This window comes from Triticum dicoccoides, chromosome 4A (assembly GCF_002162155.2).
Source record: "Triticum dicoccoides isolate Atlit2015 ecotype Zavitan chromosome 4A, WEW_v2.0, whole genome shotgun sequence".
In the NCBI taxonomy this organism is placed as follows: Eukaryota; Viridiplantae; Streptophyta; class Magnoliopsida; order Poales; family Poaceae; genus Triticum; species Triticum dicoccoides.
Window position 1 is genome coordinate 420,736,892 of NC_041386.1, and position 21,972 is coordinate 420,758,863.

Genomic DNA, 21,972 nt, shown 5'->3' on the forward strand with positions numbered 1-21,972 from the left:
CCACTTCACACAATTACATGAATAAAGCATTACATCAACCAGATACAATCAAGGTCCGACTACAGAACCAAAATAAAAGAAGACTACCCCAATGCTACACAGATCCCCGATCGACCCCAACTGGGCTCCACTACTGATCAACTAGAACGAAACAACACAAAGTACAAGGTCTTCATCGCACTCCTCCTTGAGCTTGGTTGCGTCATCTACACGGTATCATCGGCACCTGCAAACTGGCTTTGGAAGTATCTGTGAGTCACGGGGACTCCGCAATCTCACCCCCTCGCGACCAAGACTATTTAAGATTATGGGTAAAGGTAAAGGTATGAGGTGGAGCTGCAGCAAGCGACTAGCATATATGGTGGCTAAACATGCACAAATGAGAGAGAGAAGAGAAGGCAAAAGCACGATCGAGAATTTATGATCAAGAAGTGATCCTAGAACAACCTACGTCAAGCATTACTCCAACACCGTGTTCACTTCCCGGACTCCGCCGGAAAGAGACCATCACGGTTACACACGCAGTTGATGTATTTTAATTAAGATAAACTTCAGGTTTTCTACAACCGGACATTGACAAATTCCCATCTGCCCATAACCGTGGGCACGGCTTTCGAAAGTTCAAATACCTGCAGGGGTGTCCCAACTTAGCCCATCACAAGCTCTCATGGTCAACGAAGGATATTCCTTCTAGCGGGAACACCCGATCAGGCTCGGAATCCCGGTTACAAGACATCCTCGACAATGGTAAAACAAGTCCAGCAACACCGCCCGAATGTGCCGACAAATCCCGATAGGAGTTGCACATATCTTGTTCTCCGGGTACACTTATATGAGACTAGCTACGAGTAAAACCAACCCTCAAGCTTCCCGAGTTTGCCCCGCAGGCAGCTCAGTTTGGACCAACACTCAGAGGAGCACTGGCCCAGGGGGGTGAAAATAAAGATGACCCTTGAGTCTGCAGAACTCAAGGGAAAAAGAGGCTAGGTGGCGAATGGTAAAACCAATGTTGGGCATTGCTGGAGGAGTTTTATTCAAGGCGAATTATTAAGGGGTTCCCATCATAACCCAACTGTGTAAGGAACGCAAAACTCCGGGAACATAACACCGATATGACGGAAACTAGGGCGGCAAGAGTGGAACAAAACACCAGGCATAAGGCCAAGACTTCCACCCTTTACCAAGTATATAGATGCATTAATTAAATCAGAGATATTGTGATATCCCAACAAGTAAACATGTTCCAACAAGGAACAACATAACCATGTACCAATAAGGTACAAACTTCATCTTCACCTACAACTAACAACGCTATAAGAGGGGCTGAGCAAAGCGGTAACATAGCCAAGCAATGGTTTGCTAGGACAAGGTGGGTTAGAGGCTTGGTTCACAATATGGGAGGCATGATAAGCAAGTGGTAGGTATCGCAACGTAGGCATTGCAAAAGAGCGAGCATCTATCAAGCAAAGATAGAAGTGATTTCGAGGGTATGGTCATCTTGCCTGAGATCCCGCAAGGAAGAAGAACGAGTCCATGAAGAAGACAAGCGGACATAGATGAACGGGTCCTCACAAACGCAATGTTATCGGAACCAACCCGGAGAAGCAAACACCGGAAAGAAGCACACAACATAGTAAACAACCAACACATGAACACAGTATGATATGCGGGATGCGGTATGCGATGCATATGCATGATTTGCAAGGGAATGAATGAACCTGGCCTCAACTTGGGAATCCAAGAGTGCCACTCGAAAGGTGACATGATTTCGGTTGAAATCGATATAAAGATCACCGGAATCGGATGCACGGTTTGGAAATGGAAAGCAAAAAAAATATGGCACCGATCTGCGATAATCAGCAAGTAGCCATCTAAAAGCATCAAGATAAATATGCTACAGCACTCAAACATGACAACAAAATACATGGCAGGGAACCACTCATGATGCTTGACAAAAGATGAACACTGAGCTACGGCCAATTCATCCATTAACAGATTCAAACAAGCATGGCAAAAGTGCAAATGATAACAGGTTTCAGTCTTAGTGAAATTAACACAAGTCTGGAATTTAACATCTGGTAGCACACTTTAGAGCATGCAAACTACATGCTACAGGAAATTAACATGGCAAAGTAAGGCATGGCATGAAGCTACTCAAAGCACTTAACAAAATTCCCTTAGTGACGTTGAGCCAAAAGGATCAAAAAATACAATTGCAAGCATGTGAACATGGCAAAAACATGATCAGATTACAGACTTAGTGAAAAACTGGAGCATGCAAATCAGTTAACGAGTAGGCATGTTCACGAGCTCGATGCACTCACTACAAAGCATGGCATGACAAACTAAGCATACACCCATTAAGAATACATGCCCTAGAAGCTTGACATGGCAAGAACAACAACATAGCATGCACGGATCAATAGCAACAACCTCGGCGAAATCGCTAACAAGTCAACAATCTGCCAGGATTCACGAAATAGCAAAAGTAGAGCTCGATTGACTCAAGCTAGGTTGCTCCATAAATGCAAACAAAGACATGGATGGATAGAGCACCACAATGTTAACAAATCATCCTTACATATCATCCTCAAAAGAGGCACGGATCACCAGGAAACAACATGAACATATGGCATAACCGCATTGAAAGCAATGTCGCAAGTGAGGTAATCTTCACACAACCCATGTAATACATAAGGGAAAGAGATACATAGTTGGCTTACAATCGCCACTTCACACAATTACATGAATAAAGCATTAGATCAACCAGATACAATCAAGGTCCGACTACGGAACCAAAATAAAAGAAGACTACCCCAATGCTACACAGATCCTCGATCGACCCCAACTGGGCTCCACTACTGATCAACTAGAACGAAATAACACAAAGGACAAGGTCTTCATCGCGCTCCTCCTTGAGCTTGGTTACGTCATCTACACGATATCATCGGCACCTGCAAACTGGTTTTGGAAGTATCTGTGAGTCATGGGGACTTAGCAATCTCACCCCCTCGCGATCAAGACTATTTAAGATTATGGGTAAAGGTAAAGGTATGAGGTGGAGCTGCAGCAAGCGACTAGCATATATGGTGGCTAAACATACGCAAATGAGAGCGAGAAGAGAAGGCAAAAGCACGGTCGAGAATTTTTGATCAAGAAGTGATCGTAGAACAACCTACGTCAAGCATTACTCCAACACCGTGTTCACTTCTCGGACTCCGCCGGAAAAAGACCATCACGGTTACACACGCGGTTGATGTATTTTAATTAAGATAAACTTTAGGTTTTCTACAACCGGACATTGACAAATTCCCATCTGCCCATAACCGTGGGCACGGCTTTCGAAAGTTCAAATACCTGCAGGGGTGTCCCAACTTAGCCCATCACAAGCTCTCACGGTCAACGAAGGATATTCCTTCTAGCGGGAAGACCCGACCAGGCTCGGAATCCCGGTTACAAGACATCCTCGACAATGGTAAAACAAGTCCAGCAACACCGCCCGAATGTGTCGACAAATCCCGATAGGAGCTGCACATATCTTGTTCTCAGGGTACACTTATATGAGACTAGCTACGAGTAAAACCAACCCTCAAGTTTCCCCGAGTTTGCCCCGCAGGCAGCTCAGTTTGGACCAACACTCAGAGGAGCACTGGCCCAGGGGGGGTTAAAATAAAGATGACCCTTGAGTCTGCAGAACTCAAGGGAAAAAGAGGCTAGGTGGCAAATGGTAAAACCAATGTTGGGCATTGCTAGAGGAGTTTTATTCAAGGCGAACTTTTTGTCAAGGGGTTCCCATCATAACCCAACCGTGTAAGGAACGCAAAAATCCGGGAACATAACACCGATATGACGGAAACTAGGGCAGCAAGAGTGGAACAAAACACTAGGCATAAGGCCGAGCCTTCCACCCTTTACCAATTATATAGACGCATTAATTAAATCAGAGATATTGTGATATCCCAACAAGTAAACATATTCCAACAAGGAACAACATAACCATGTACCAACAAGGTACAAACTTCATCTTCACCTTCAACTAACAACGCTATAAGAGGGGCTGAGCAAAGCGGTAACATAGCCAAACAACGGTTTCCTAGGACAAGGTGGGTTAGAGGCTTGGTTCACAATATGGGAGGCATGATAAGCAAGTGGTAGGTATCGCAGCGTAGGCATTGCAAAAGAGCGAGCATCTATCAAGCAAAGATAGAAGTGATTTCGAGGGTATGGTCATCTTGCCTGAGATCCCGCAAGGAAGAAGAACGAGTCCATGAAGAAGACAAGCGGACATAGACGAACGGGTCCTCACAAACGCAACGTTATCGGAACCAACCCGGAGAAGCAAACACCGGAAAGAAGCACACAACATAGTAAACAACCAACACATGAACACGGTATGATATGCGGGATGTGGGATGCGATGCATATGCATGATTTGCAAGGGAATGAATGAAGCTGGCCTCAACTTGGGAATCCAAGAGTGCCACTGGAAATGTGACATGATTTCGGTTGAAATCGATATAAAGATCACCGGAATCGGATGCACGGTTTGGAAATGGCAAGCAAAACAAATATGGCACCGGTCTGCGATAATCAGCAAGTAGCCATCTAAAAGCATCTAGATAAATATGCTACAGCACTCAAACATGACAACAAAATACATGGCAGGGAACCACTCATGATGCTTGACAAAAGATGAACACTGAGCTACGGCCAATTCATTCATTAACAGATTCAAACAAGCATGGAAAAAGTGCAAATGATAATAGGTTTCAGACTTAGTGAAATTAACACAAGTCTGGAATTTAACATCTGGTAGCACACTTTAGAGCATGCAAACTACATGCTACAGGAGCTTAACATGGCAAATCAAGGCATGGCATGAAGCTACTCAAAGCACTTAACAAAAGTCCCTTAGTGACCTTGAGCCAAAAGGGATCAAAAAATACAATTGCAAGCATGTGAACATGGCAAAAACATGATCAGATTACAGACTTAGTGAAAAACGGGAGCATGCAAATCAGTTAACGAGTAGGCATGTTCACGAGCTCGATGCACTCACTACAGAGCATGGCATGACAAACTAAGCATACACCCATTAAGAATACATGCCCTAGAAGCTTGACATGGCAAGAACAACAACATAGCATGCATGGATCAATAGCAACATCCTCGGCAAAATCGCTAATAAGTCAACAATATGCCAGGATTCACGAAATAGCAAAAGTAGAGCTCGATTGACTCAAGCTAGGTTGCTCCATAAATGCAAACAAAGACATGGATGGATAGAGCACCACAATGTTAACAAATCATCCTTACAGATCATCCTCAAAAGAGGCACGGATCACTAGGAAACAACATGAACATATGGCATAACCGCATTGAAAGCAATGTCGCAAGTGAGGTAATCTTCGCACAACCCATGTAATACATAAGGGAAAGAGATACATAGTTGGCTTACAATCGCTACTTCACACAATTACATGAATAAAGCATTACATCAACCAGATACAATCAAGGTCCGACTACGGAACCAAAATAAAAGAAGACTACCCCAATGCTACACAGATCCCCGATCAACCCCAACTGGGCTCCACTACTGATCAACTAGAATGAAACAACACAAAGGACAAGGTCTTCATCGCGCTCCTCCTTGAGCTTGGTTGCGTCATCTGCACGGTATCATCGGCACCTGCAAACTGGTTTTGGAAGTATCTGTGAGTCACTGGGACTCAGCAATCTCACCCCCTTGCGATCAAGACTATTTAAGATTATGGGTAAAGGTAAAGGTATGAGGTGGAGCTGCAGCAAGCGACTAGCATATATGGTGGCTAAACATACGCAAATGAGAGCGAGAAGAGAAGGCAAAAGCACGGTCGAGAATTTATGATCAAGAAGTGATCCTAGAACAACCTACGTCAAGCATTACTCCAACACCGTGTTCACTTCCCGGACTCCGCCGGAAAGAGACCATCATGGTTACACACGCGGTTGATGTATTTTAATTAAGATAAACTTCAGGTTTTCTACAACCGGACATTGACAAATTCCCATCTGCCCATAACCGTGGGCACGGCTTTCGAAAGTTCAAATACCTGCAGGGGTGTCCCAACTTAGCCCATCACAAGCTCTCACGGTCAATGAAGGATATTCCTTCTAGCGGGAAGACCCGATCAGGCTCGGAATCCCGGTTACAAGACATCCTCGACAATGGTAAAACAAGTCCAGGAACACCGCCCGAATGTGCCGACAAATCCCGATAGGAGCTGCACATATCTTGTTCTCAGGGTACACTTATATGAGACTAGCTACGAGTAAAACCAACCCTCAAGTCCCCGAGTTTGCCCCGCAGGCAGCTCAGTTTGGACCAACACTTAGAGGAGCACTGGCCCAGGAGGGGTTAAAATGAAGATGACCCTTGAGTCTGCAGAACCCAAGGGAAAAAGAGGCTAGGTGGCGAACGGTAAAACCAATGTTGGGCATTGCTGGAGGAGTTTTATTCAAGGCGAACTGTCAAGGGGTTCCCATTATAACCCAACCGCGTAAGGAATGCAAAAATCCGGGAACATAACACCGATATGACAGAAACTAGGGCGGCAAAAGTGGAACAAAACACCAGGCATAAGGCCGATCCTTCCACCCTTTACCAAGTATATAGATGCATTAATTAAATCAAAGATATTGTGATATCCCAACAAGGAACAACATAACCATGTACCAACAAGGTACAAACTTCATCTTCACCTGCAACTAACAACGCTATAAGAGGGGCTGAGCAAAACGGTAACATAGCCAAACAACGGTTTGCTAGGACAAGGTGGGTTAGAGGCTTGGTTCACAATATGGGAGGCATGATAAGCAAGTGGTAGGTATCGCAACATAGGCATAGCAAAAGAGCGAGCATCTATCAAGCGAAGATAGAAGTGATTTCGAGGGTATGGTCATCTTGCCTGAGATCCCGCAAGGAAGAAGAACGAGTCCATGAAGAAGACAAGTGGACATAGACAAACGGGTCCTCAAAAATGCAACGTTATCGGAACCAATCCGGAGAAGCAAACACCGGAAAGAAGCACACAACATAGTAAACAACCAACACATGAACACGGTATGATATGCGGGATGCGGTATGTGATGCATATGCATGATTTGCAAGGGAATGAATGAACCTGGCCTCAACTTGGGAATCCAAGAGTGCCACTGGAAAGGTGACATGATTTCGGTTGAAATAGATATAAAGATCACCGGAATCGGATGCACGGTTTGGAAATGGCAAGCAAAACAAATATGGCACCGGTCTGCGATAATCAGCAAGTGGCCATCTAAAAGCATCAAGATAAATATGCAAAAGCACTGAAACATGACAAAAAAATACATGGAAGGGAACCACTCATGATGCTTGACAAAATATGAACACTGAGCTACGGCCAATTCATCCATTAACAGATTCAAACAAGCATGACAAAAGTGCAAATGATAACAGGTTTCAGACTTTGTGAAATTAACACAAGTCTGGAATTTAACATCAGGTAGCACACTTTAGAGCATGCAAACTACATGCTATAGGAGCTTAACTTGGCAAAGCAAGGCATGGCATGAAGCTACTCAAAGCACTTAACAAAAGTCCCTTAGTGACCTTGAGCCAAAAGGGATAAAAAATACAATTGCAAGCATGTGAACATGACAAAAACATGATCAGATTACAAACTTAGTGAAAAACTGGAGCATGCAAATCAGTTAACGAGTAGGCATGTTCATGAGCGCGATGCACTCACTACAGAGCATGGCATGACAAACTAAGCATACACCCATTAAGAATACATGCCCTGGAAGCTTGAAATGGCAAGAACAACAACATAGCATGCACGGATCAATAGCAACAACCTCGGCAAAATCGCTAACAAGTCAACAATCTGCCAGGATTCACGAAATAGCAAAAGTAGAGCTCGATTGACTCAAGCTAGGTTGCTCCATAAATGCAAACAAAGACATGGATGGATAGAGCACCACAATGTTAACAAATCATCCTTACTGATCATCCTCAAAAGAGGCACGGATCACTAGGAAACAACATGAACATATGGCATAATGACAAAATCAGGACAAGGACTTGGAGAAATTCTAAGTCCCTGAAATCAGCATTACCGAGTACACTACTTTGCAATCTTGTTCTAGTCACCGCACATATCACAAAAATACATGGTAAGCACCTTTGTAAAGATGGCATGGCATATAACAAAACACATGTAGAGCTCAGGATCATAGCATGCACACATTAATCATGGAAAACATGACAAAATGCCATTTGCTGAAACAGATCTGACAAAATACTCACATAGCCCTCTTCCAACAACATTTCTGGCATCAAGATGCGCTCAAATGAAAATGATGCAATGAGATGAAATGATGTACTCGTTGAGAAGAACATTTTGATATGCTACACGCTCAAAACGGAGCCACGGATGATGAGTTATGATGCGATGAAAATGCCCAAAAATACTGTAATCTAGGGGACTTGGTGGAATTTTACCCCGCGGGAAAAGTCAACCCGGGACAAGGAGACCGGGACGGGGTGGATCCGGTTCGGGATGGCGCCGTTTGGTTCATCTCCCGGTGGATCTCATCCACCGGGAAAGATCTGGCCGGGACGGGCTCCGGCGAGGCAACCCCGGCGAGAGGCGTCTCGCCGGCGTGACGAGGCAGGGCGCCGGATGGCGGACAGTGGCGATGGTGCGAGGCGCAGCGCGCCGGCAAGAGAGGAGCGGAGGAGCAGGGCGGCAGGCGGCGAAGCTCGCAGAGGAACGGGGCGGCGCGGGCATCTCGCGGGCAGGGCGGAGCAAAACGCGGCGGTGGAGACGGCGGCGCTGCCGGCGAGCGGGGCGGCGGAGCATGTCACCGGCAGGAGGCGGCGCAGCAAGGCGCTCGGGAAGAGCCAGGCGGTGGGGCGCGGGCTTGCGGCGGCGGGGCGGATGGGCCTGTGCGGGCCCGCGACGGGCCTTCCGGGCCGGCGGCGCGCGGAGTGCGGTGGCGACAGGTGTCGGCGGCGGACTGGCTGAGACGGCGGCAGCGATTTCGTCGCTAGGAGGCGGACATGTCCGGCGGCGGCGTGAGCGTTTTTTAGGGTTAGGGTGGTTTTGGATCCGGAATTTCGAGAGGGTGACCTTTATATAGAGGTAGAGGGAGCTAGGAAGCTCCAAATGAGGTGCGGTTTGCGGCCAAGCGATCGTGATCGAATGCTCTAGATGATGGAGAGGGTTTAGGTGGGTTTTGGGCCAAATTGGAAGGGTGTTGGGCTGCAACACTCACGAGACCTTTTCGGTCCCTCGGTTAACCGTTGGAGTATCAAACGTAGTCCAAATGGCACGAAACTTGACAGGCGGTCTACCGGTAGTAAACCAAGTCCACATGGCAAGTCTTGGTCCAATCCGAAAACGTTTAACACCCGCATACGAAAAGAGGTAGAAAGGGACACCGGATGACATAGGAGCGCCGGATTGCAAAACGGACAACGGGGAAAATGCTCGGATGCATGAAACGAACACGTATGCAGATGAAATGCACATGATGAAATGATATGCAATGCATGACACGCAAGCAATGACAAGGCAACAACAGCGAATAACTGGAAGACACCTGGCACATCAGACTCGGGGCGTTACAACACTCCACCACTATGAGAGGATCTCGACCCGAGATCTAGAATGGCACCGGAGGGACAACGGAAGAGAAAGAGGAGAGGTAAAGCTAAGTTGCTTCTTTGACAAATGAGTGAAACCACGAACCTTGCAAAGATTAAACCATATAAAGAAAGAATGCAATGAAGAAGAACAAAGTTGAAAGCACTCCGGTAGGGAAGAGGAACAAGGAATTACAAATTCGGACAACACTTCGGTTGAAAAGAGATGAAAGACTTGATAAAATGAAAGAGCTTAAGCAAAGGGGCACAACACTCCGGTTAAAAGGATAAGCATGACAAGGACAAGTAGAAGGTTTGAAGAGAGCAGCAACACAATGCCTCTGGTAAAGAGAAATAGAAGATAGATGATTAAAATAAAAGAATGGATAAGAAAATGCCAACTTCTGCCACAAAAGAGTTTGAAAAGGCATCTTTAGGAGAAGGGTCGAATGGAGTTGTTGGAACACCAACAACGAAAAGAATACGCTTGATATGGTCTTATGGAATACATCTCAAATTATGAGGTGACAACCTGCCATTCACGGGAACAAGAATTGGATTGGTATGAACAAGGAGACGAGCAAATATTTCACTGAGAGGATAAATGAAGAACTTGGATCATTGATAAACACCATAAGAGCGACAATCCTTAAAGGAAAGCTTTAGGTGAAATATAGCCCAAGATAACTCCAATGACGCGATTGCTGGATTTAATATATGTCATTTCGATAACTTGTGAATCCCGGAGCACGAAGGGAAATTATCAAGAAAGACATGACACCACCTCAAAAGATATGCGTGAAAGAATAGCACTCCGGACTGCAAGATGAAGAAAACTTGAGCTCCTTAGAAAAGAATGTTGATGAACACTTCGAGAAGGAATTAAATCCTTGAAGAACCATCATGAAGAACCTTCATGAAGAACCTTCATGAAGAACTCCGGTAACAAAAGGATGATGAAGACGGAAGGAAAAAGAAGTTGAGAACACAAAGTGAAGCCTTGAAATGATTTAGATGGATCTCCGTGATGAAAATAATAATAATAATGAGAGAGCTTGGAACTCTAGGAAAAGAAAGATGAACAAATGAGATCAATAATTTTTATGAACCTCCGGAATAAGGAATTAAATCACTTGGATGAAACAAAAATAAGAATTACCTTATGCTTATCCTTCATCAATTTAAATTTATGACGAGCAAACGGATTTGGCATACTATTTATTCTCGTAAAGAAGATTAAAAGAGATATGGCGCCAACTTGAGAAGGTCTTCAACGAACCACCAGTAGAATTTGAAAAGCATGAATGCATAGATACGGTACACGAAGGAAGAAAACTCTTGAACGAACCACCGTAAGAATTGAAATGACCGAAGGGAAGATAAAGAAACACCGGGAAGAATTAAGCAAATGAACGAAGATTCTTGAGAGAATTTAGATACATGAGAACGAAGAGATCACGAGCTGATAAGAGAATACTTGAATGATGCACCGGTAAGATTTTGAGTATGAGAGCTGAAAGCTGGAATGAATAAATCTTAGATGATGGGCTCCATATAATCAAACTGAACAGAATCTTGAATTGCTCCGGATGGGTGAAAATCTCACAAACAAAAACAATTATGAGAGGATGGCAGAGAATGGGGCAATATTTAAAAGAAACTCTTCTTCGGTCTTCAAAATCTGAAAATGACGATGAGGAACACCACCAAATTGTTGAGATACTCCGGAATGAAAAATGGAAAAGGTTGAGTCAACGGTGAAAAGAATTTGAAAGATCTTGGAGAAAGGCATTAGACTGATGATAACTCATTCTTACGTCAAACTTTGAAATGAATTTTAAGGATATCTCTGGGAGAATTAGAAGAGTCAGGTAAGATCCTGGGAAAAGACCTGTGGGTTAGAGCCCACTCAAAAGAAACACCGTTGAAATGATTTAAAAGAGAGGTTTCACCGGTTGAATTAAATGACTTGAATGAGATAACAACCTCGAAAGATCTTGAACAAATGCAGAGTGGAAAACACGAATCTTCGAGATATCTTGAGCACTCCGGAACAATTGAATAGCGAGAGGTCAACGATTAAGAATTGCACCGGCATGAGAAGGTATTTGAAACGAGGAAAAAGGATATGATCCACAAAGCTTGAATTGAATCCACCGGAGAAGAAAAATGAGTGAGGAATGACGAACTAGAAGAGCATCTTCATGTGAACCACCGGGTAGAACATTCAAAGAAAAGAATGAAGAGAGTTCACAAGAATAAAAGGATGCTTGATTAGGAAATCTGAGTCCTTGAGGAAAAAGGGTGGGTGGGCGGGAAAAACAAAGGCAACATGGAGACGGATGAAACAAACACCGTTGAGAAGAAGTGACAATTGATCTTGCGGAAGTTGAAATGATCGGATCCACTTGAAGAGAGACACGCCGGTTGAAAAAGGATTGACATGTCAATCTCGATTATCATGAAGGATTAGCATTCACATCGGAGTATGAGAACACCGTTTAGAGAAGGTATGGAATCAACACTTGACTTCAAAGCAGATCGAATACCACAACTCAAAACAAAACAAGGATTGGCTTGCAGAATAAGCCGGAACAAACATATGATAGAGATTTCGTCCGAAGTTTTCGTGGTGGGGCCTACACGGGATCGATCGTACAACACCATCATGTACAAAGCAGTGCACATGACATACGAAGTGTCCCCGAGTCAACATAGCTAAGGACTCTTTAAGACACAATGAGACCATTGTAAAACCAACCGTGGAAAGGCGGGCCACTAGACGTTGAACCCCAATTTCATATCATACATCTGTCGGAAAGATATCCTAATAGCTACTTGAATTCCCACTTATAAATTCCTGAAATTTTCCGGTTATGAAATCAGGTGTTGGGGATACAGGGGAAGCATAATATCTCACCCAAAACTAGCAAATCCTACATCCAGCTGTATCCATCCTTCAACACATAATCAAGAAACCTTCGGAAATCGTTTACTTCAACCTTCGAAAAGCATCCGTTATACGACTTATGGCAATACTCCCGAACTCCCGCCCCAGTACTAGGTGGCGTCGAGGTTATCTCACCAACAACTGCATAAAAAAGATTTTCGATGTCGGTGAAACAAAACTCAGGTATTCCAGAACTGCAACGATAAAATTTTGACGACAACACCTCGGAGCTCAACTCCCCGGGACACTGCCACAACCCCTAAATGTCAGGAGGCACCAAGAACAATGTTCTTGTCACAAAACCATCGGAACGATTCCAATATACCCGCATGATCCTAAAATATTTTTAGTGAAATTTGAGAAGATAAGAGTCAAAACTCTACGTCAGGATGCCTCACCAGAGCGACGAAGGGACTGAGGAGTAAAAAGAATTCCTAACTCTCTGATATATATAATTCCTAAATGACTCAAAACATTTCTAGACTCAATAACACCAGCGATTCGATCAAGCAGGGGGATCCTAAGGTCGGGGAAGGCTCGGATACCAACATGTAACGCCCTCGATGCGACTATATCTCCCACGTGTCGAAGCACGACTTAGAGGCATAACTGCATTGAAAGCAATGTCACAAGTGAGGTAATATTCACACAACCCATGTAATACATAAGGGAAAGAGATACATAGTTGGCTTACAATCGCCACTTCACACAATTACATGAATAAAGCATTACATCAACCAGATACAATCAAGGTCCGACTATGGAACCGAAATAAAAGAAGACTACCCCAATGCTGCACAGATCCACGATCGACCCCAACTGGGCTCCACTACTGATCAACTAGAACGAAACAACACAAAGGACAAGGTCTTCATCGCGCTCCTCCTTGAGCTTGGTTGCGTCATCTGCACGGTATCATCGGCACCTGCAAACTGGTTTTGGAAGTATCTGTGAGTCACGGGGACTCAGCAATCTCACCCCCTCGCGATCAAGACTATTCAAGATTATGGGTAAAGGTAAAGGTATGAGGTGGAGCTGCAGCAAGCGACTAGCATATATGGTGGCTAAACATACGCAAATGAGAGCGAGAAGAGAAGGCAAAAGCACGATCGAGAATTTTTGATCAAGAAGTGATCCTAGAACAACCTACGTCAAGCATTACTCCAACACCATGTTCACTTCCCGGACTCCGCCGGAAAGAGACCATCACGGTTACACACGCGGTTGATGTATTTTAATTAAGATAAACTTCAGGTTTTCTACAACCAAACATTGACAAATTCCAATCTGCCCATAACCGTGGGCACGGCTTTCGAAAGTTCAAATACCTGCAGGGGTGTCCCAACTTAGCCCATCACAAGCTCTCACGGTCAATGAAGGATATTCCTTCTTGCGGGAAGACCCGATCAGGCTCGGAATCCCGGTTACAAGACATCCTCGACAATGGTAAAACAAGTCCAGCAACACTGCCCGAATGTGCTGACAAATCCCGATAGGAGCTGCACATATCTTGCTCTCAGGGTACACTTATATGAAACTAGCTACGAGTAAAACCAACCCTCAAGTTTCCCCGAGTTTGCCCCGGAGGCAGCTCAGTTTGGACCAACACTCAGAGGAGCACTGGCCCAGGGGTGGTTAAAATAAAGATGACCCTTGAGTCTGCAGAACCCAAGGGAAAAAGAGGCTAGGTGGCAAATGGTAAAACCAATGTTGGGCATTGCTGGAGGTGTTTTATTCAAGCGAACTGTCTAGGGGTTCCCATTATAACCCAACTGCGTAAGGAACGCAAAAATCCGGGAACATAACACCGATATGACGGAAACTAGGGCGGCAAGAGTGGAACAAAACACCAGGCATAAGGCCGAGCCTTCCACCCTTTACCAAGTATATAGATGCATTAATTAAATCAGAGATATTTTGATATCCCAACAAGTAAACATGTTCCAACAAGGAACAACATAACCATGTACCAACAAGGTACAAACTTCATCTTCACCTGCAACTAACAATGCTATAAGAGGGGCTGAGCAAAGCGGTAACATAGACAAACAACGGTTTGCTAGGACAAGGTGGGTTAGAGGCTTGGTTCACAATATGGGAGGCATGATAAGCAAGTGGTAGGTATCGCAGCATAGGCATAGCAAAAGAGCGAGCATCTAGCAAGCAAAGATAGAAGTGATTTCGAGGGTATGGTCATCTTGCCTGAGATCCCGCAAGGAAGAAGAACGAGTCCATGAAGAAGACAAGCGGACGTAGACGAATGGGTCCTCACAAACGTGACGTTATCGGAACCAACCCAGAGAAGCAAACACCGGAAAGAAGCACACAACTTAGTAAACAACCAACACATGAACACGGTATGATATGCGGGAAGCGGTATGCGATGCATACGCATGATTTGCAAGGGAATGAATGAACCTGGCCTCATCTTGGCAATCCAAGAGTGCCACTGGAAAGGTGACATTATTTCGGTTGAAATCGATATAAAGATCACCGGAATCGGATGCACCGGTCTGCGATAATCAGCAAGTAGCCATGTAAAAGCATCAAGATAAATATGCTACAGCACTCAAACATGACAGGAAATACATGGCAGAGAACCACTCATGATGCTTGACAAAAGATGAACACTGAGCTACGGCCAATTCATCCATTAACAGATTCAAACAAGCATGGAAAAAGTGCAAATGATAACAGGTTTCAGACTTAGTGAAATTAACACAAGTCTGGAATTTAACATCATCAGATTGCAAGCATGTGAACATGGCAAAAACATGATCAGATTACAGAGTTAGTGAAAAACTGGAGCATGCAAATCAGTTCACGAGTAGGCATGTTCACGAGCTCGATGCACTCACTACAGAGCATGGCATGACAAACTAAGCATACATCCATTAAGAATACATGCCCTAGAAGATAGACATGGCAAGAACAACAACATAGCATGCACGGATCAATAGCAACAACCTCGGGAAAATCGCTAACAAGTCAACAATCTGCCAGGATTCACAAAATAGCAAAAGTAGAGCTTGATTGACTCATGCTAGGTTGCTCCATAAATGCCGGCATGAGGCGGCTCGCCGGCGTGATGAGGCAGGGCGCCGGGCGGCGGACAGTGGCAGTGGTGCGAGGCGCGGTGCTCCGGCAAGCGAGCAGCGGAGGAGCGGGGCGGCGGGCGGCGAAGCTCGCAGAGGAACGGGGCGGCACGGGCATCTCGCGGGCGGGGTGCAGCAAAACGCGGCGGCGGAGACGGCGGCGCTGGCTGGCGAGCGGGGCGGCGGAGCAAGTCGCCGGCGGGAGGCGGCGCAGCGAGGCGCTCGGGAAGAGCCAGGCGGCGGGGCACGGGCTTGCGGCGGCGGGGCGGACGGGCTTGCGGCGGCGGGGCAGACGGGCCTAGGCGGGCCCGCGACGGGCCTCCCGGGCCTGCGGCACATGGAGTGCGGTGGCGACAGGTGTCGGCGGCGGACTGGCTGAGGCGGCGGCGGTGATTTCGTCCGCTAGGAGGTGGACATGTCCGGCGGCGGCGCGAGCGTTTTTTAGGGTTAGGGTGGTTTTGGATCCGGAATTTCGAGATGGTGACCTTTATATAGAGGTAGAGGGAGCTAGGAAGCTCCAAATGAGGTGCGGTTTGCGGCCACGCGATCGTGATCGAACGCTCTAGATGATGGAGCGGGTTTAGGTGGGTTTTGCGACAAATTGGAAGGGTGTTGGGCTGCAACACTCACGAGGCCTTTTCGGCCCCTCGGTTAACCGTTGGAGTATCAAACGAAGTCCGAATGGCACGAAACTTGACAGGCGGTCTACCGGTAGTAAACCAGGTCCGCATAGCAAGCCTCGGTCCAATCCGAAAACGTTTAACACCCGCACACGAAAAAAGGTAGAAAGGGACACCGGATGACATAGGAGCGCCGGATTGCAAAACGGACAACGGGGAAATGATCGGATGCATGAGACGAACACGTATGAAGATGAAATGCACATTATAACATGATATGCAATGCATGACACGCAAGCAATGACAAGGCAACAACAGCGAATAACTGGAAGACACCTGGCACATCGGACTCGGGGCGTTACATATTATCTTGGGGTGCCTTGGGCATCCCCAAGCTTGAGCTTTTGTGTCTCCTTAATTCCTCTCATATCACGGTCTCCCTAAATCTCAAAAGCTTCATCCACACAAAACTCAACAAGGACTCGTGAGATAAGTTAGTATAAACCATTGGAAAAAAACTTATCATACTCTATTATAGCAAATCACTAAAATTATTATTCAACATTTCATACTAAATGCCTCTGCATATTTAATAGTCCTATCCTCAAATAGAATCATTAAAGAAGCAACCATATGCGAACAATGCAAACATAACAGCAAACTGCCTAAACAGGATAGTCTGTAAAGAATGCTCCAACATCCATACTTCCCTAGCTCCAAAAATTATGAAAGAAAATTCCCACTGTAGTAAATTTATCAGAGCTTAATATGCAAAAGGTTTCAACATTTTATCACATTCTCACTTTTCTAGGGAATTATTGCAACAGCGGTAAACTTTCTGTTTTCAAACAGCAACATGTATACTTGTAACATAGGCATAGTAAAGGCTATCAATGCCACTTTTATTGAAATAAAAGATGCAAAACATTGTTCTAAATAACAGCAAGAAAATCCTAACAAAATAAATTGACGCTCCAAGCAAAACACATATCATGTGGCGAATAAAAATATAGCTCCAAGTAAAGTTACCGATGAACGAAGACGAAAGAGGGGATGCCTTCCGGGGCATACCCAAGCTTAGGCTCTTGGCTATCCTTGAATATTACCTTGGGGTGCCTTGGGCATCACCAAGCTTAGGCTCTTGCCACTCCTTGTTCCAAAGTCCATCGAATCCTTACCCAAAACTTGAAAACTTCATAACACAAAACTTAAAGTAGAAAACTCGTAAGCTCCGTTAGTATAAGAAAATAAATCACCACTTCAAGGTAATGTAATGAACTCATTATTTATTTATATTGGTGTTAAACATACTGTATTCCAACTTCTCTATGGTTTATAAACTCTTTTACTAGCCATAGATCCATCAAAATAAGTAAACAACAAATGAAAAACAGAATCTGTCAAAAACAGAACAATCTATAGTAATCTGGATCAAACGTATACTTCTGTAACTCATAAAATTCTCAAATAAATTTCTGGACCTGAGGAATTTATCTATTAATCATCTGCAAAAAGAATCAACTAAATAGCACTCTCCCAATAAAAAGGGCAGCATTTCTTGTGAGGGCTAAAGTTTCTGTTTTTTTACAGCATGATCAACAAGACTTTCCACAAGTCTTCCCAAAGGTTCTACTTGGCACAAACACTAATTAAACACATAAAACCACATCTAAACAGAGGCTAGATGAGTTATTTATTACTAAACAGGAACAAAAATCAAGGAACTAAAATAAAATTGGGTTCCCTCCCAACAAGCGCTATCGTTTAATGCCCCTAGCTAGGCATGATGATTTCAACGATGCTCACATAAAAGATAAGAATTGAAACATAAAGAGAGCATCATGAAGAATATGACTAGCACATTTAAGTCTAACCCACTTCCTATGCATAGGGATTTTGTGAGCAAACAACTTGTGGGAACAAGAATCAACTTGCATAGGAAGGTAAAACAAGCATAACTTCAAAACTTTAAGCGCATAGAGAGGAAACTTGATATTATTGCAATTCCTACAAGCATATGTTCCTCCCTCATAATAATTTTCAGTAGCATCATGAATGATTTCAAAAATATAACCAGCACCTAAAGCATTATTTTCATGATCTACAAGCATAGAAAATTTACTACTCTCCACACAAGCAAATTTCTTCTCATGAATAGTAGTGGGAGCAAGCTCAACAAAATAATTATCATGCGAGGCATAATCCAATTGAAAACTAAAATCATGATGACAAGTTTCATGGATATCATTATTCTTTATAGCATACAAGTCATCACAATAATCATCATAGATAGCAACTTTGTTCTCATAATCAATTGGAACCTCTTCCGGAATAGTGGATTCATCACAAAATAAAGTCATGACCTCTCCAAATCTACTTTCATCAATATAATCATCATAAATAGGAGGCATGCTTTCATCATAATAAATTTGCTCATCAAAACTAGGGGGACAAAAAAATATCATCTTCATCAAACATAGCTTCCCCAAGCTTGTGGTTTTGCATATCATTAGCATCATGGATATTCAAGGAATTCATACTAATAACATTGCAATCATGCTCATCATTCAAATATTTAGTGCCAAACAGTTTATAGATTTCTTCTTCTAGCACTTGAGCACAATTATCCTTTTCATCATACTCACGAAAGATATTAAAAAGGTAAAGTGTATGAGACAAACTCAATTCCATTTTTTATAGTTTTCTTTTATGAACTAAACTAGTGATAAAACAAGAAACTAAAAGACTCGATTGCAAGATCTAAAGATATACCTTCAAGCGCTAACCTCCCCGGCAACGGTGCCAGAAAAGAGCTTGATGTCTACTACACAACCTTCTTCTTGTAGACGTTGTTGGGCCTCCAAGTGCAGAGGTTTGTAGGACAGTAGAAAATTTCCCTCAAGTGGATGACCTAAGGTTTATCAATCCGTAGGAGGCGTAGGATGAAGATGGTCTCTCTCAAGCAACCCTGCAACCAAATTACAAAGAGTCTCTTGTGTCCCCAACACACCCAATACAATGGTAAATTGCATAGGTGAACTAGTTCGGCGAAGAGATGGTGATATAAGTGGTATATGGATGGTAGATAATAGTTTTTGTAATCTGAAATTATAAAAACAGCAAGGTAACTAATGGTAAAAGTGAGTGTAAACGGTATTGCAATGCTAGGAAACAAGGCCTAGGGTTCATACTTTCACTAGTGTAAATTCTCTCAACAATACTAACATAATTGGATCACATAACTATCCATCAACATGCAACAAAGAGTCACTCCAAAGTCACTAATAGAGGAGACCGAACGAAGAGATTATGGTAGGGTACGAAACCACCTCAAAGTTATTCTTTCCAATCAATCCATTGGGCTATTCCTATAAGTGTCACAAACAACCCTAGAGTTCGTACTAGAATAACACCTTAAGACACAAATCAACCAAAACCCTAATGTCACCTAGATACTCCAATGTCACCTCAAGTATCTGTGGGTATGATTATGCGATATGTATCACACAATCTCAGGTTCATCTATTCAACCAACACAAAGGACCTCAAAGAGTGCCCCAAAGTTCTACCAGAGAATCACGACAAAAACGTGTGCCAATCCCTATGCATAGGTTCCCAATGTCACGAAATCTGCAAGTTGGTCACCTTAACATACATCAAGTGGCACGTGGTATCCCATTGTCACCACAGATATCCACGGCAAGACATACACCAAGTGTTCTCAAGTCTTTAAAGACTCAATCCGATAAGATTACTTCAAAGGGGAAACTCAATTCATTACAAGAGAGAAGAGGGGGAGGAGAAACATAAGATCCAACTATAATAGCAAAGCTCGCGATACATCAAGATCGTATCATCTCAAGAACACGAGAGAGAGGGATCAAACACATAGCTACTAGTACATACCCTCAGCCCCAAGGGAGAACTACTCCCTCCTCGTCATGGAGAGCACCGAGATGATGAAGATGGCCACCGGTGAGGGTTCCCCACTCAGGCTGGGTGCCGGAACAGGGTCCCGATTGACTTTTGGTGGCTACGGAGGCTTCTGGCAGCGGAACTCCCGATCTATCTTGTGTTCTGGAAGTTTTAGGTCATGTAGGTATATATGGGTGCAGGAGGTACATGAGGGGAGCGACAATGGCCCCACGAGATAGGGGGCACGCCCCCCACCCTCGTAAGCACCTCGTTCCTTCCTTGACGTGGGGTCCAAGTCCATCGGGTGTGTTTCCTTCCAAAAATTACTTCTCCAGTTGATTTCGTTCCGTTTCAACTCTGTCTGATATTCCTTTTCTTCAAAACACTGAAATAGGCATAAAACAGCAAATCTGGGTTGGGCCTCCGGTTAATAGGTTTGTCCCAAAAGTAATATAAAAGTGGATAATAAAGCCCAATATTGCCCAAAACAGTAGATAATATAGCATGGAGCAATAAAAAATTATAGATACGTTGGAGATGTATCAAGTCTCCAACAACATCGCGGAGTACGGAGGTCTCATCGCTGGCCTTAAGGCCGCGGTGGCCCTGGGGGTGAAGCGCCTCACCATCAGGGGCGACTCACAGCTCCTCGTCAACTTCTACAACAAGGTATACGAGCCGAGGGACGAGCACATGGAGGTATACCTCATGGAGGTACGCAAAATGGAAAAGAATTTCCTCAGTCTAAAATTGCAGCACGTGCCCCGTGGCACCAACAAGGAGGCCGATGACGCCGCCAAAAGGGCATCCAAGCGACAACCCCAAGAGCCTGGCGTTTTGAGTGGTGGCTCTTTAAGCTGTCGGCAGCACCTCCGCTTTTGGGGTCGGCGCCGCCTCGGAAGGAGCTCCCCCAACCACCTGCCTTGGGAGCCCTGGCCTACGGCCCTACCTCAGGGGCGTGCCTACTCCTGGCGCTCGAGCCTTAGGATGGGTGCTGGACCAAGGAGTTCAAGGAATACCTAACGCAAGGGACGTTGCCGGAGAAAAATGAGGACCCGGAGCGCGTGGCCTGACAGGCTACGACATACTGTATCCAGGATGTTGAGTTATACAGGAAGCGGCCAAATGATGTTTCTTTGCGATGCATCTCTAGGGAACAGGGGAACGAGTTGCTAGCTAACATACACGGCGGAGACTACGGGCACCACTCCTCGTCACGAACCCTCGTCGACAAGGTGTTTCGCAGCGGGTTCTACTGGCCTACGGCGCTCAACGATGCAACCGAGCTAGTGAAGTCCTACGAGGCCTGCCAATTCCACGCCAAGTAGATCCATCAGCCAGCTTAGGGCCTCCAGATCATCCTGCTCTGGTGGCCGTTCACAGTCTGGGGGCTAGATATCTTAGGGCCGTTCCCTCGAGCGCCTGGGAGCTACCGCTACCTCTACGTCGCCATCGACAAGTTCACCAAATGGGCAGAGGTAGAAACTGTCCGCACCATCCCGGCGGGATCTCCGGTCAAGTTCATCAAGGGTCTTGTCGAATTTCGGGTTCCGGCAGACCCTTGAGGTTCGAACACTGGGGTGCGCACAGAGATTTCGCCTCCTACCTACCTGCACCCCTCCACCTCGCTAAGATCTAAGCTATGGAAAGAACAACACGAGAGACACAAGGTTTATACTGGTTCGGGCCACCGTTGTGGTTTAATACCCTACTCCAGTGTGT